This window comes from Numida meleagris, chromosome 3, assembly GCF_002078875.1.
Source record: "Numida meleagris isolate 19003 breed g44 Domestic line chromosome 3, NumMel1.0, whole genome shotgun sequence".
Lineage (NCBI taxonomy): Eukaryota > Metazoa > Chordata > Aves > Galliformes > Numididae > Numida > Numida meleagris.
Window position 1 is genome coordinate 47930101 of NC_034411.1, and position 16341 is coordinate 47946441.

The following is a 16341-nucleotide window of genomic DNA, read 5'->3' on the forward strand; positions in this document are numbered from 1 at the left end:
ATGTTTGATGACAAAGTACAAAACCTTCCTAACTCACTAGCTCTTAGTCAGGAACCTGATTTATTTTTAAGTGGGGAGGGAAGGTCAAATTCATTTAACAGCACTGAACTTCCCCCACTGTGTTTTTGCTATGTCTAGATGTTGACTATCAAATCACATTTCTCAAGGCTCTATTTAAGGGAATGAACTGAGTACAGTTTTCACATGTTTACAATGTGGACTGTGTTTTCAGGAATCATGGGAAGTGGCGCAAGCAGATCCTTATGCACCTGTAGGTTGTGTTCCCTGTTCTGCTTGCTGCTGCCCTGCCTGCCAGCACTGATCCCTGGTGCTGACCTGGTGCTGCAGCTGGTCCATTGGCTTTGCTCAGGGCTAAAGCCGTTCCTTTATAGATCCAAACTTTGTGATTTATTAAAGCAGCAGACCTCCGTGAGTTGTGCTGGTTATTACTATCCTTCCACATCATGAAGCAAACAGTTTACAAACTGGAACTATCTTTTCTTTTCCCCTCTGAAAGTAATTGTTAGGTACAAAGCTGTAATAAATCAGAGCACTTAAAGGTGGCCCAGAGGAGCTTTTGTGTGTATAAAGCCTAGACAGTCAGGTTCTGGTTTTGAAAAAACTGCCAAACCAAGGCAAGTTCCTTGTTCCATATTATCTAATCTTTCAAAGAAATTAAGCTGGGAAGGTTTGGATCAGTGGTTCTTATTATTGGGTCTTTCTTATTTTTTATACTGTTATCAATGCTAGCTCAGATTGTAGATACAGTATATTAGTTCTCTTTGATTCCCAGGCTGCAAAACGGTTAAGCTGAAATGAAGAAAAAAAATACGTATTTTTATGTCTTTCATCCAATCTCCCTATGCCTACCCAGACCATTTAATTGCTTATGTTACCCTGCATTTGAGCACGCTTCACCTTGAGCTGAGAGAGAACTTCAAGAAGACACGTTGTGCTCCCAGCAGTGCTTGAGAACTAGTGGCAAGGATGAGTCGGAGTCCTGGTGCTGGAGGTACTGCACAAGTACACTGTGTGGGAGCTGCAGGCATTTTATGTGCTTGCAGAGGTTGCTGCACACAAGGGCAGCTCAGATCCTTGCATTAGGGTGGCAGCTTGACTTTACGTGCTGCAAGTCTATTTCCACATGCAAGCAATGTTACTGAAAGTGCCTTGAAGTAGCTCAAGTAGAGGATGCGAAATACTTCAGAAGATCTGAAGTGCACTAAGAAATCCCTTGAAAGAGAAGTTAGTTCCAACATTGCCAAGGACTCTCCTGTACAGTGTCTTGGGCAAAGCAACTTTGCTCCTGCAAATGCTGAAAACTAAAATGGTTTCTAAAACTGTCATTATTACTGAGCCATTAGTTTTATCACAGTAAAATATATTTCTTTCTTTAATAAAGAAGTCATTCTTTCTTTACGGTAAATTGAGAGTTTCCAAAGCTGATATATGCTAGGGCTAAGTTAATAGCAGTTTTTGGTAGGGCAGACAAGGTTAAAAGCATTACTGGAGAGAGCAGAGACATGGGCTGTCTAGAGAATATTTGTTGGTATATTTGAAGATGTTTCAGCAAAGGGAATTCAGTTACAAACGATAAGCTGGAGTTCGCTGCTGATATTCGTCTTTACTCCAGACAGTAAATCTTCTAACCAGTTCATATTTGTGATGCAAAGAAATTACAGGGAAAAAAATAATACTGATGCACTCATTAAGCTATCAGAGGCATAACCATGAATTGACGCAACTGCAGAAGAACACAGCCCTACAGCTGGAGCTGTTAATTTCTCATGTTTTAAGCCTGTCCTGACTGTTTCCGCTCTGCTCCACTGCAGCAAAGGTTACCTTAGAGCACATGTTACTTTGGAGCGGGCTAGACTAGGACCAGCTGTCTAAAAACATGAGACTCCCATTAAAATAGCCTCTTTTTTAATTGAAGAGTCTATTGAAATACAAAATGCAGTGGCAGAAGAATAATGAGGCAAAGTTATTCTTCCATTCCAAACACTTTCTAATTTAATGCCTGTGTAATCTCTAGTTAATGTCTAATAGAGACATTGCTATATCCAGTGTACAGTTAACGAAGAATACAGAGAACAGTCAGACTACAACTACAATTGGTTATGTGAGTAAAATTGGATAGTATCAAAACACTGTCGTAACCAATCGATAGCAAAATTGGAAATGACTTTGATGAGGAAAGAGAAGAGTCAGGGTTTCCCTCTCCGTGTTTAGTTAGTGGAGGGATTGGAAATTCTGCTTCAACTTCTGTTGAATTTCTGTGAATTTTGTGAATTTTTCACTGAAACTCTTTTATACATTTATGAGCTTTTCTGATCTAAAATTCAGCGGACTGACAAGTGCATGTTCAAACAGCTAAGTGGTTTGATTACAGAGGATGAATGGTAACTGAGTAAAGGCAAATACGGAGTGTCCGTATATTGGGAGAATTAGGGGAAAAATCTTGTTCTCAACTGCGAATGTGGTCAGGCGCTGGAACGGGCTGCCCAGGGAGGTGGTTGCGTCACCGTCCCTGGAGGTGTTCAAGAAACGTTTAGATATAGCGTTGGAGACATAGTTTAGTGGGATTGTTGGTGGTAGGTGGATGGTTGGACTAGGTGATCTTGTAGGTCTTTTCCAACCTAGCTAATTCTATGATTCTATGAATAATATAAAGGCATCACAAATCACACAAACAGTCCCACATACATTTTGGTGGCATGTTCCCAATCACAGCAATCTTCTCTGCTTCTGTGTAATATATTAAAATCTGTGCAAGAAGTCATAATCTGTGCAAGAAGTCATATTTGGGGTGAAAAGAAGCAGACACAAAAGTGACACTGAATGAAAAGGTGAACCTCTGAAGAACTAAACCAAAATGTTATCTTTGTCTGCCACTTTGGTCTTACTGTCCCTACTTAGCTGATCAGTGAGAAGCAGGAGCTTCTCTCCGATTCTCCACAAAACTTAATTATCATTGCTTTGTGAGTTGTTTTTTATTCTTTCTTTGTTAAAGCTTCAAGGTCTCATGGAGATGTCAATCCTTCCTCACTAATAAAGATTTGCAAGTTGTGCACATTAACTCCAGGCTCGACAATCCTAATTTATAGACTGTGTAGCTGTATACGAAAATGATGAACAGCTCCCAGCTGGCAGGCTGTGTGGCTGCTTACCAGAGCCTGTTGGGCTGCTCCCACGCTGGGCTCCTTCCAGTTGCTGCAGTCACCCCTTGCTAAACATGCTAACAAGAATCTGTTGCCTATTTTTCTGCTGAGGGCATCATGGCAGCAGCAACAGCTTGCAGGTTTTCAGCTTATTTACTTCTTTCTGGCAACACATTCCTCAGTTCAAAGGGGTGAGAGGTCTTAGTTGCAAGCCCTTCTGCTCCCTTTGCCCTCTGCTGTGGCCCTACAGGCACATGGATTCTCTGTTCACATTGCTGCAACATCTTCCAGTTTCAATCCAACCCAATGGAAATGTCTTTAAACACAGTAATTAGTTTGCATTCCTCCATAACGTCATTTTCTTGAAAACTGTGTTAATCGTTGAACCTCTGTGACAAGTTGAAGAACATCTGACCTTGGGGAAGTAAATATTAAGTGAACTTTTAGTATGACCACTGTAGACCATGAAAAATGACTTTCCATTTTAGGAAGATGATACTCGCTTGGCATTGCTTTGTATCCATAGCTCTCTGCTCCTTTTATTTTTGCCAAAGTTTTTTTATTATTATTATTCTAAGAAGAAAAGTCAGCTGAGATATTTAAGACTTTCGACTAAAATTGTTGCTGTTTTATGGAAGATACGTGAAAGCTGTAATGATGGGGAGAAATGTGAAAGCCTTAAAATAGTCTTTTTTTGGAACTGGGGTGATGCAATGAAATTAGTAGAATTACTGCAGTATAAATCGCTGTTTGGCCCAAACTCTGAGAACTTCTGCAGTTTTTGATCATTGTATGTAAGGCCCTTGTAATTCTCTCAGTGTCCAGCCTTTGCAGTCAGCGCTCCCATTCCTTCAGTTTAGCCCTATTGACACTCGTTTCCACTGTTCCCTAAATGCGCTTGTAGGACTGAGTGGTGGCAGGCTTTTCTTCGCCCATGAAACAGGAAAAAATGGTCCCATAATTCCTTTCACCGTATTGTCAACAAACCCTAACTAGTTTCAAGAGAAAGCAGATATTCACGTGTGTTTTCATACCACAAAACCCATCATTTCAAACCTGCTGGAGTGCTGCCAGCAAACCCTAATCTCTGCATACACAGTTTACTTGCTTGAACATGTAGGAATGACAACTTCTACAAATGAAATACCTCTGCTGGTTGGTGGAATTATGAAAGTTTTGCACATGCTGATGTTTTCGAATGTCAGTTAAGAGAGTCGTTGTGTAGAGAACTCGATACTTTCCCTTCACTCAGACTGTGGTAGTTATTCAGAGTTGGTTGCTGACTAGTTGCAACTATATTACTAAGTGATTTTTTCACATTTTTATGGTGTTAGGTGGGATGTGATCTGATGGAATTAGATCAAATTTGTTTTTTGATACATCCAATGTGTTTGATTTCGGAAGTTCAAATTCTGGCGCAGGCTCAGCACTGCTTCAGTGTTGCTGACCGGGGAGGTGCCAAAACCCAGGGGACAGGGTATGTGTTTGCTGCCTGGCTTCCAAAACAGTAAGAACAAGTGGGAATGTCAGGAGGTCACCTGGCTGGGACCTTGTAAGAAGATTGTGGCACACGCTGTTGCCCTCGACTCTGCTTTGGACCAGTGCCAGATGGAATAAAACAAGTCAGGGGTGCGTTGCATCGAGCACAGTGTTAACATGCTGCATGCACGCTCCTTGTTACTACTGTGTTGATTTTTTTTTCTAAGGGAGGAGTTGGTCAATTTCTTTAGTTGCTTTATTGTCTTCCTGAAATTATCTGGGGAGAGCTGAAAAGCTTTAGGTAATAAAATCAAGCCTTTTATGATGACAAAGGTGAAAAAAAAAATGTCAATTTCTCAAACTAAGTGGTGCTAGGTTTTTATGTAGTATATGGGGGATATTTCTTTTTACGTCTTTCATTTATTCTTTTATTTCTTAAACAATATTAGTATTCTGAGAGATACAGAAGACTTATTACAGAAGTTGGAGATTGGGAAATACGGGTATTCTGAGCTCAAAATAACAGGAACCTGAAAGTCCCAAGATGCAGGTTATTCCTGATATGGGTGAAGGCACAGTGCACACTCACAGGTTTTGCAAAGATGCAGAGACATCAGGGATGGCTTTCTACTGGAGACCAGACAGAATTAGCTGTCTTAGTGCTTGTCTGCAGGGAAAATTTGCCAGTGTAATTAAACTGCTCTAGTTAGACAGGTACAGCTCCTTGTACAGTCGCTGCTGACAGGAGGAGTGCCCAGGCAGGGAGCTCATACCAGTGTAAGCAGGGAAACGTGCAGCCATTCAGCACGGTGAGGCCGTTTGCCAGCTGCCGTGTGCCAGGTGTCTGCCAGCTGAGCTGCTCGGGACAGCGGTGCCTGGAGTGAAAAGAGATGTTCAGCTGTGCCAGGGTCTTGGGCAGGACACACATTCCCATTGAAACCTTGAAAATAAACATTTTCAGTTATTTCCAGTCATTTCCGTATGTATGTAAGTTCCAGATGCCTTTGAAAATCTTCTTTCACAGCTTTCTCTCTCATCTCAGTCTGACTGAAAGATGATTTTAATTGTTGATATTCAACAGGCTTCTGATGTTTGATCCTTAACCCAGTTCCTTACCAGCCCGCTCTTTGCTCATCCTGCCTGTGGCTGCACATTCCTGTCTGAGGGAAAGCTTGCAGAAGAGATCTGGTGGCTGGCTGGGAACATGGGTGACCCACCTCCAAGTCGTTGCTTTGCTGCAAATTTCTGTGTGCTCTTGGGCATGGCATTCCCTCTGTGGCCTCCTTTGTGCCCGCAGCCGGGAGAAGCAGCACACCATGAGTCAGGGAAAGGCTGCGAGCTGTGATAACTGCATCACTGGAGAGGAGTCACAAAAGTTGTGCTGGGTGAGAGCTGGGTCAGCATCTTGGCTGTGCTGCAGCAACCAGTAGATGGGGGCGGGAAAGGTGTTCCCATCGGGCTGCCCTCCTGCAGCAAACACAGCTCACCTGCCCTCTTCTTCCCCCCACTGGGCCCTCTTCCAGAGCCTTAAATGCCTGAAGCAGGTGTGCTTTCATCCTAATGTACAAAAAAGCATCTTTGTGAAAAGGCATTAATTCCCCTGAAAACCCCTGTGACCTGTGGTTATTACAACCTGAACAGATTATTGGTTTTAAAGCTGGAAGGTTTCTGATGCTTCTCTGATTTTTTGTGTTGTCTTATGAAGGTTGGACTGGAGAAAGTTGAACCTCATTCATACATGGATGTTCTAGAAAAGCTCACTTCTTAAAGTACAAGGTATCACTGTTCATTATGGGACAGGCTCTGCTATTGCTGTCAATGCTTGTTACAGCAAGTTCAAAAAACTGGCAGCTCTGGGAAAAAGAGGGAAGGAAAAAAAAAACAGGAAAATTGAGATAAAGCTGGGTTACTCTTACTTCTTCATCCACATGCGGCTTCCCATGCTTAGCCCTAACTGAACCGGAGCTGCTGCCTTGGTGAGTGGTTTTTGCAGTGTTCCTGAACTGCTGAATACTTTATTTGTTCACCAGCTTGCAGAACTTACTCTTACTGGTCTTACACCCATCTCTGTCTGGGGGAAAACACATCTCTTATGTGGGAACTCAGCTGTTCAAAGCAGCTGTTTGAATCCCACCATTGAGTCTTTCCTTTACCACATTTGAAATGGGACAATTCAGATTATGAGTTTAGCACAAGGATATACAATGAGGGTAATCAAACCTCTTTATATGGCCACAAATTTGTGTCATAAAGAACTGCAAAAAATGCATCCGAATGCAACATTGAAAGTTAGATGGCAATTTATTTCTACAGTGTAATCTCACAGTCATTTCCCTATCCTAAAACAGGCTCAGAAGCACGCTGCAGTGTTGTGTACGCTCCAGAAATAGAGATCCTCACAAATGCAAACACGTGCTGATGTTAAATGTGCTTTCTGTGTTTCACAATTGCTGTTTTCTTGCGTAACTGTAGGCTTACAAAATACCTGATGTAAAAATGAAGGGGTCGGCTAATATTTTACCTATATCTGACTATGTACCAGTCACACCACTTTTTTCAGCACTAGTGTTTGGGGACTGGAGAGGTAAGCTGTAGCTTTGTCACAAGGACTCGGTGATGCTGGCTGCCCTCTAGTCATTGCCAGGAGGTGGAAGGGGAGAGCAGAGCCGTGCTGCATGAGCAGGAGCTCCAGTCCCTCTCCCTTCCCAGCCTGTGGGTTCCCACCCCAGGTCAGTAAGCACCTCTGGGGGTGGCTCAGCTGAAATCACCCACTTCAGTGTGTTCTTGAAAGCTCTCTCTGGTTGACTGTTCCTTTTATTTTCACTCTGCCCAGATTTTATTTTTTTAAGCAGAAACAGTTCATTCTTCTTGTTTCTTTTCAAAGCAAAACAGCCATTCAGATAACTGGCCGGGTCTTTGGGGGTGGTGGTGACAATTTCAGGATGTCTCTCCGATCCAGTAGGCAAAATGTGTGCAAAACGTGAGGCTCTTATGCAGGGGAAAAGTGCACAGTATTTTTAGTTCTTCATAGGCTTAGTCTGTGCGTTTTCACAAGTAGCAGAGCTCACTTGCTTGGTCTCCATGTTGGGCTCCAGTACAGAAATGGGGACATTCTGTTCAAAATTTGCTTTGGTAAAGTAGAAATAATAATAAGAATTACGAAATAAAAGCTATTTCTACTGCCCTATCGGGTATAAATAATGCTCTACAGCCCGCGGCACACCGGGCAGGCGGGGCTGCCACCTAGCGGGCTCTTTGAGAATGAAAGGAATGGGGGAAAACCCTACAAAATGTCGCTTAGGGTCGGACGCCAGCGCTTCGGGCTGTGACTGGGGATTTAGCAATGAGTGGCCCGGGAAGGGATGGGTTTGGGGGACTCCACAACTGCAGGGATGTCCCATGGTGAAAGGGAGGAATCGGCGTTGCCATGTGCTGTGGTTTTTTGAAAGAAGGAAAGCTCTGCAGGTGGCATGCTCTGCGTCTGCTGAAGTCCATGCCAAGCAACTGTGCCTCCACAACCCCAGAAGAACATAGGACAGCCTCACTTCAGCAGATCAGAGAAGAAGGAAGAGCATACTTTACTTATGTGCAAGATCAAAACTTGATGTAAAGGAGCTGATATTCTCTCCTGACCTGATAATCGTAATTTTACTTGAAGCTTTTTTCCCCCAAAATAGAATACTCCTGGTAAAGTTGATGATGTGCCTTAGATAATTTAGCCATTCAAATTGTTCTTTCCAGTTACCTGCCAAATATTCTTTGAAATTAAATTATGCCTTTGGCTTTGTCTGAGGTCTTAATTTAAAAATAGAGGTTTATTTACCAATTGCAAACCATAAGGTTGATAGTATTTGTACTGTATTTTGATATTAGCCATTCTCAAGTCAGTAGTCTGCTTACAACATGGACGAGTTGTGTGCTTTCCTACTGTGCCACACTACCTCAGTGGAATCAGTAGAATATTCAAAGAGAGAGAAAATCTGGGGATGCGTAGGCTGTGCTGCATAAAAAACAGACGAGGCGAATGAAAACATTGTGTTTTATGATTTATGACATTGAGGTGCTGGAGCAGATCCAAAGAAGGGCAACAGGACTTGTGAAGGGCTTGGAGAATATGCCCTGCAAAGAGCAACTGAAGGAACTGAGGCTGTTTAGTCTGGGGAAGAGGAGGCTGAGGGGAGACCTCATTGCTCTCTTCAAATACCTAAAAGGTGATTGCAATGAGAGCGGGGCTGGTCTCTTCTCACTGGTGACAGGTGACAGGACAAGGGGAAATGGCCTCGAGTTGCACCAGGGGAGGTTTAGGTTGGGTATCAGGAAAAACTTCTTTACAGAAAGGATTGTTAAGCACTGGAACAGGCTCCCCAGGGAGGTGGTTGAGACACCATCCCTAAATGTGTTTAAAAACCGTTTGGATGTGGTGCTCAGGGACATGATTTAGTGGTGGGTTGTTAGAGTTAGAGTAGTATGGTTAGGTTGCGATTGGACTTGATGATCTTGAAGGTCTTTTCCAACCTGAGCAATTCTATGATTCTATGATAGAAACCTGTGAATGTGAAAAAAAATGATAAAGGATTCCTTTGGTGCTGTCACATCTCTGAGATCCTAAGCGTTTAAAACATTATATTCTTCATGAAAACTGAGTTTCTGCTAAATAACACAATTCCAAGAGCTGAAGCTTGAAAAAGAAAGCTACTGAATATCTTCAGTTATGAAAAATATCTTAATTAATTGACCATATTGGGTTTGGGGTCATTTGTGTGTGGGGGGGGTCATTTATAGATATAGAAACATCTAAAGCACAGAGAGGCAAGTGATATGAAATAACTAGTATGACTTCACAAAGGGCAAGTCCTGCTTGACCAACCTAGTGGTCTTCTATGATGGTGTCACTGCATCAGTGGACAAGGAAGGAGCCACTGATGTCATCTAAATGGACTTCAGTAAGGCCTTTGACAGTCCTCCGTAATACCCTTCTCTCCAAATTGGAAAGAGATGGATTTGATGGGTGGACTGTTCAATGAATGAGAAACTGGTTGTGAAATCATACCCAGAGAATGGTGGTCAGTGGATCAGTGTCCAGATTGAAATCAGTGATGAGTGGTGTTCCTCAGGTGTCTGTACTGTGACTGACGTTCTTCATCAATAACATCAACAGTGCACCCTCAGCAAGACTGTAAATGACACCAAGCTATGTGGTAAGACTGATGTGCCCAAGGGATGGGATGCCATTCAGAGAGACCAAGACAGGCTCGAGCAGTGGGCCCAGGAAAACCCCATGAGTTACAGCAAATGCAAGTGCAAGGTCTTGCACCTGGGTCGTGGCAACCCCTACTATCAGTACGAGCTGGGGGATGGAAGGATTATTTGCAGCCCTGACAAAAAGTATTTCCGGGTAATGGTGGATGATCAGCTGGACGTGAGCCAGCAATGTGCCTTTGCAGCCCAGAAAGCCAACTGTATACTGGGCTGCATCAAAAGAAGCGTGGCCAGCAGGTCGAGGGAGATGATCCAACCCCTCTGCTCTGCACTGGTGAGACCTCAGTGCTCAGTACAGGAGAGATGTGGACCTGCTGGAGCACGTCCAGAGGAGGGCCACAAAAATGATTCACAGGATGGAACACCTCCCCTACGAGGACAGGCTGAGAGAGCTGGGGCTGTTCAGCCTGGAGAAGAGAAGGCCCTGGGGAAACCTGATAGCGGTCTTTCAGTATCTAAAAGGGGGCTATAAGAAAGAAGGGGACAGACTCTTCAGCAGAGTCTGTGGTGATAGAACAAGGGCAAATGGTTTCAAACAAAATGAGGGGAGATTTAGACTAGATATAAGGAGAATGTTTTTTCCAGTAAGGGTATTGAAGCACTGGCACCAGTTGCCCAGATGGATGGTGGAAGCCCAGTCCCTAGAGACATTCAAGGTCAGGCTGGATGGGGCTCTGAGCAACCTAATCTAGCTATAGATGTTCCTGTTCATTGCAGGGGAGTTGGACTAGATGACTTCTAAAGGTCCCTTCCAACTCAAACAATTCTTTGATTCTATGATCTATAAATAGTTTCTATAGATAATCAGGAATGAGGCAGACATGTCTGTCCATACTGATAAATATTGTTCTATTAAAACCAGATCCATGGGAAAGGAATAGGGATATAACCACTGATGCTTTTGCTACGAATCAGACTGGGAGCATGTTAACTTCTAGCCTTGGACTTTTTTTTTCCTATTAACGATCAAACCCTGACTTATTCATCATATTGCACTGTCAAGGAGTTTGATGAATATCTTCCAGATTATTTATGAATTTTATATAATTCTGGCTCGCTTCTGACAGGTAATTGTATTGGTCTGTGCTGCAGCCTTGCTTGTGTTATGTTTTTCCCAAGCTGCTGGGCTGCTGCGTCAAGTTATACACAAGTCGTCTGTCATAGCTGCATGAGAAGCTCGAGTTTAACAGTCTCTGCTTGCAAGGCTAAATAGGAGAGAGGAAAAGAGATAAAGACTGCTGCCGAGTGGGGGACTTTATACAAGCACAAATGAAACTCAAATTTTTGTTTTCTGTCCAGATCTCATTTTGACAGAATATGGCTTTGGCTTCCAGGATTCAGGATAGTAATTCTAAGAATAGGTAGCAGCCTCTTGTTAATGGGTGATAAAGCTGTGGGGGAAGGCTGCAACATAGACATTGGAATTTACAGAGCTACTATAAAGTTCAGTGGCAGATGACTTTTTCCTTTTTCTTTGTCTTTTTTGATAAATGAGTTGGTGATTTCTTAAAAATGGGTATCAACCTTTATTGCATTGCTTCCAGAAATAGCAAACACTTAATGTTCATAACTGGGTAGGCCTTAGTGAACGAAGCATCACTGGGATTGTGTCCTAACTTCCAGCACGGGCAATTTCTGGTGGTGTACTATACAAAGGTTAATGTAGGCGCAAACCCTAATCGTTTCTTCCTCCCCCTCTACAGCAGACAGCACTCAGTGTACATTGTCTGCAATATAAGCACAGTCAATAACCTAAATACACAAAACTTTGGTCAGGTGAAAATAAGGCAGGTGGCAGACATCAGTTGTTTCCAAAAGGAGGCTGTTTTGTTTTGATTTCATTTGATTTGGTTTTCAAGTAAGCTTAACATTTCTGTTCTTTTTCTGCCCAAGCTGGTGAGCTCTGTTGAGGAAGAAATACTGACCCACTTGGGAAGTATTTAAAAAGACATTTTTAGAACAGTGAAGATCTTTCTGTGCACTCTAATTCCATTTAAACCCTTGTTTTCATCTGTGTTAGTGTCCACAGAGTATGTGTACACAGATAGATGTCTTGAGTTTGATGGAGAGAAACACTGTCTGCTGCCTTTAATTCCCACCCCATCAGACCACAGATGGATCCACTGAAATGCCTTTGATGTCTTCTGCTTGCACTGGTTCTTAATGTTTCTCACATCTCCTGAAGGAGTTGATCTTGATGAACCAGCTTCAGCTCAGCAGTGAAAGGACATCTGCTGCTTCAAAGTTTCATTCTTACCAGAGTTTTATGCTACAGGATCTATTTAAAAAATAAAAATAAAAAGTACTTGGAAGTCTTCCTGTCACCACCCCATGTCAAGAAGCAGCATCATTCCTGCTGGGAGGATGAATAAGGAAAAAAAAAAAAAGCATACTTATAAAACTAAAAAAAAACCTTTCCCTGCTCCTCCTGCTATACATCGATTTTTGCAGAAATATCCAGGAACGTGACAAAGTTTTGGTACTTGGAAATGCTGAAGACCTGTGCGCATTTTTCCCAGAGAGTGAAGGCTGACCTCTGCTTCAGATTCCCAAACCTGCTGTGACCTTTCTTTTCCTCACTAAGTGTCCCAACCCCTCTGAAGACTCCATGCCCTTGCTGTGTTATCAGTGAATGAAATAAGGACTGAAGAAAATGCAGTAAACATTCAATGAAGTTTTTCCTAGACAGTCTTTGACTGGATCCTTGTAAATCTCAGTAGTATAACAATCATGAACAGCTGATAAAATTTAAGGTTCTCTTATGACAACAGTGCCCAGATTTACTGATCTCTATATTGTTTGCATTTGGAATGACTGGTTGAGATGAGTTAAAGGCTTTTCTGCCTCATTTCCTCTTTATTTATCTGATCCTTTCTGTTGTATTCTCGTGTACGGCTCTGTAATAAACAGGGAAAAGAATTCCTCTCACTGTTCAGACTTCATAGTCAGAAATGTTACCATTTCATATAATAATTTGCAGCTGTAAAACTGAATGCAATATTAGAGAGTTGATCTTTTAGTGTTCAGAGTGGTAGGATTTTATGATGAATACCCACCCAAAGAATTTTTTGGAGTGTCAAAGGAAGATCATTTGCACAGATAGCAGTGGGGATTTGTAATAAGATTGTATTTGATCCCTTACCTTTGTCACAAACAGTCCGAACTGACTACTCTCAAGGATCTTTTACCATGGTATGTACTGGGCATATAGAAATTTTTAATATTCAAGGGATAGAATTACTATTGCTGCTTATGCCTGTACTACACGTCTAGCTCCTCTCTCTCTCATATTTTAACTTGATGAGTCTGATCCAAATTCCATTGGCATTAATGAAGAACATTCATTGACTTCAATAATCTTTGAATTGCATCTAGTGCCAACCACATTAGCATAATCAAGTGAGAGGCAATTGTTATGGATGCATTATTTAGCACTGATCGGGGAGGTACTGTGAGCTCCAGTGTCAGCCGGTGTTAGATGCTATTTTTATAAGGGCTTGATTTATTAAATTACTATTGCAGGCTATGAATCTTCTGGCTGTGCTTCCACTTCTTTGCATGCAGTATTCTGTGTTTATGCTACAGGTCCCCTAAAGCATGCATTAGAAGGGTTCTGCCATTTTATATAATTTCCAAATCTGTAATCTTGTCTTCTGCAAAGTGGCATTTCTTACAAACCGGAGTGCAGCAAGTGTCAGGATGTGCCTTACGTTCCTGCCTGCATCCTGCATAGCTGCAGATAAGGCTTTGACCTGGCAGCACCCATCCATGCATGAAGCGGGAGAGGGAGGATGCCAAGTTTCTGATGCTGTTAATTGGAGTTGGGCTCCTGGTACTCAGTGCTCCTCAGCTGATGGAGACCATGAGAACAAAGAAGGTCAAATTAGCAATGCCACATCCCAGAGTAACTTTGTCAAGCCCTAAGCAGGAGTTGTGATCAGCTGTCATAACACAGGCAGTGGCAAGGAGCAACCAGAATGCTGGCAGGCCTCACACCTATGGCAAAGCCCTCATTCATTGCTTTCAGTGACAGTGGTGGGTGTTGCCCTGTCCATGAGAGGCTCTGGCCATGCCCAGGAAGTGACTGTAGTTGGGAAAGGTTTGCAGTGTGCAGTAGTCACCGTCCCTGGAGATTTTTAAGAAAGGAGTCCATGTGGTGCTGAGGGACGTGGTTAGTGGTATGGTGGTGATGGGTTAATGGTTGTACTAGGTGATCTTAGTGGTCTTTTCTGACCTTTATGATTCTGTGATTGTGTTTTCTTTTTTAAATCAATATTCAGCTTGACTGGTTCTGGAAATGTTTGCAGCAACAGTTGTCAACAGTTTAAGAACCAAACTTGAAGTGAGCAACGTCAGCAGCCACAGTAGTGTGGGAACAGGAGACAGGAACACGGAATCTCATTCACTGAATTTGCTTTTAGCAAAGTCCAAAATGATTAACTGTTATATCAGCCAATACACAGACTTGTGTCAGCGGTTTGGATAACTTTGCTTTAGATCCTAGCCTCCAGGCTGATGGACCTCTGTGCCAACTCAAGTCAATAAAAGTTGATCTGCAACCTTATTTCACATTGGAAAAGCCAAGTCTCACTCAGTAAAAGAGAAGTGAAATCTTCTGCCTTGTCAGGTGGGAATGAAGATGCTAAAGAATTAATTGCTTTAAGTTCTTGGGCTAAGAAACCTGTGCATGTTGCATTTGGCGCAGTGGTGTCACAGTGGGCTGTCCTGGTCACTCAGGATAAGGGAAATCTGCCGTGGGACCCTGGTGAGCACAGGAGGCCTCCAGCCGCAATGAGCTGCTGGCCTTCTGTGGCTGAATGGGTGGCATTAGTGTTCCACTGCAGCACTGAGGTCTGCTTCAGTGATAGGTCATTAAAAACAGAATCTGCTGTCATCGTCACAGGAGCCAAACCTCAGAATCTTTCTCACAAATCAAAGCAGGTAAAGTATGCCGATGAGCTGAGGAATAATATCTGCAAGACATTACTTACAAGCATGTGATTTTAACATGTAGCTATTTACATAGCACTGAAATTAAAATGTAAAGTTGGGGAGTTTCTGCCTGGTACGGGCAAAGGCAAAGGAGCTAGATGATGGACATGTGAAAATGTTCAAGCCATGTTTTCTGAGGAGATCAGTATAAAAGAACTTCAGGAAGGGTACATAAAGGTGATTTACTTTTCACCTTTTTCTGGCTTACTGCAGAAAAATGTAATTGAACTTCAACTGGTCTCTGAATTATTTGGCCTTCTCTTAAGGTAGCAGAGAGAGATCTTTGATAGATGTTTATTATGATCCTGATGGAAGATTTTATGCTGTGCAGCATCAGAATCAAGGGAGGAAAAAAAAAAAAAAGAAGACGACTTTTAAGGAGAGGTCTAGTGTGTGCCATTTCACCTCTGTGGTTTCCCCTGCCAGCTCTATCAGTAGAGCACAAGCTGCCATCACTCTCCCTTTGCTCTTCTTTTTTACCCTCACTTCTAAGGATGAATTCAAAACCAGGAACTCAATCGCTTAGCATTTTCACCATGGTTTTTCTGCACAGTATTTCTAACTATTGAAATACTCCTATTTTTGAAAGAGCTGATAGAAGGCAAGGCAGTTGTGGCGAGATGCTTCTTTCCTCAGGAAATCTGATTGAAAATTTCTGTGGAATTCAAATTCCATTACAGATTCAAATGCTCCACAATGTAAACGAGTAAGTAAAATAAAGTAACGTTATTGTGGTGGGGTAATGAGTCTACAAAATTCTTGGGAGCTCAGAATGGAGCTCAGCTACAGGACGCATTTCCATCCTTCTGGGCAAAATGTATGGCATTCAAAACAACAGACAGAGCAATGGACACATCCTGGTTGTATCTGGAAAGCCTGGAGGGTTCAGGATCCCTTTCAGTAGGACAAAGATGTCTGTGTCTCACCAAATGCCAGGAGAATTATAGTCATCTGCCAACTTGCAAGAGTCAGAATAGAGCAGGAAAACCATATGTGCTGATAAGGAACATTTTGCTAGCTTTTGCAAATCAAAGAGCTTGAAAAGCACTAATAATAGATTTATTGCTGCACAACATCCTTTCTGGTTATTTATTTCTAGACAGATACAGGATGATCGGCATCCTGTTTTATTCCATTTTGTTTGTCTGAGGAGAACGCTGAAGCGAATAACCAGGAGTTAAGTGCTGATTGAAGCTGCGTTTAAATTTATCCCATTTTGCTCGGGGATGGCACAGACTCGGGCAACCTGAAGTCAGATCGGTGGGTATTTTTGTCACCATTCTAGAGATGTTGATCGGCGTGTTAAATGACATCTCTGAGGCCAAAGCGTGCGGGCGCTCCGCCCCAGGTGGAGTCCCTGTGGGGCTGTCCCGCCAGAGGGAGGCCCAGGGACGGGACGGGACCAGGCCGCCAGTGCCGCCCGCCCGCCGGCAGAGGGGGCCCGGGCTCC

General features: G+C 42.8%; 1 protein-coding gene across 2 annotated transcripts in view; it reads left to right on the forward strand.

Moving 5' to 3' along the window:
* The window catches only part of SASH1 (SAM and SH3 domain containing 1), a 540276-nt gene that overhangs the window by 329434 nt on the left and 194501 nt on the right, over window positions 1–16341 (forward strand). The window lies entirely within an intron of this gene.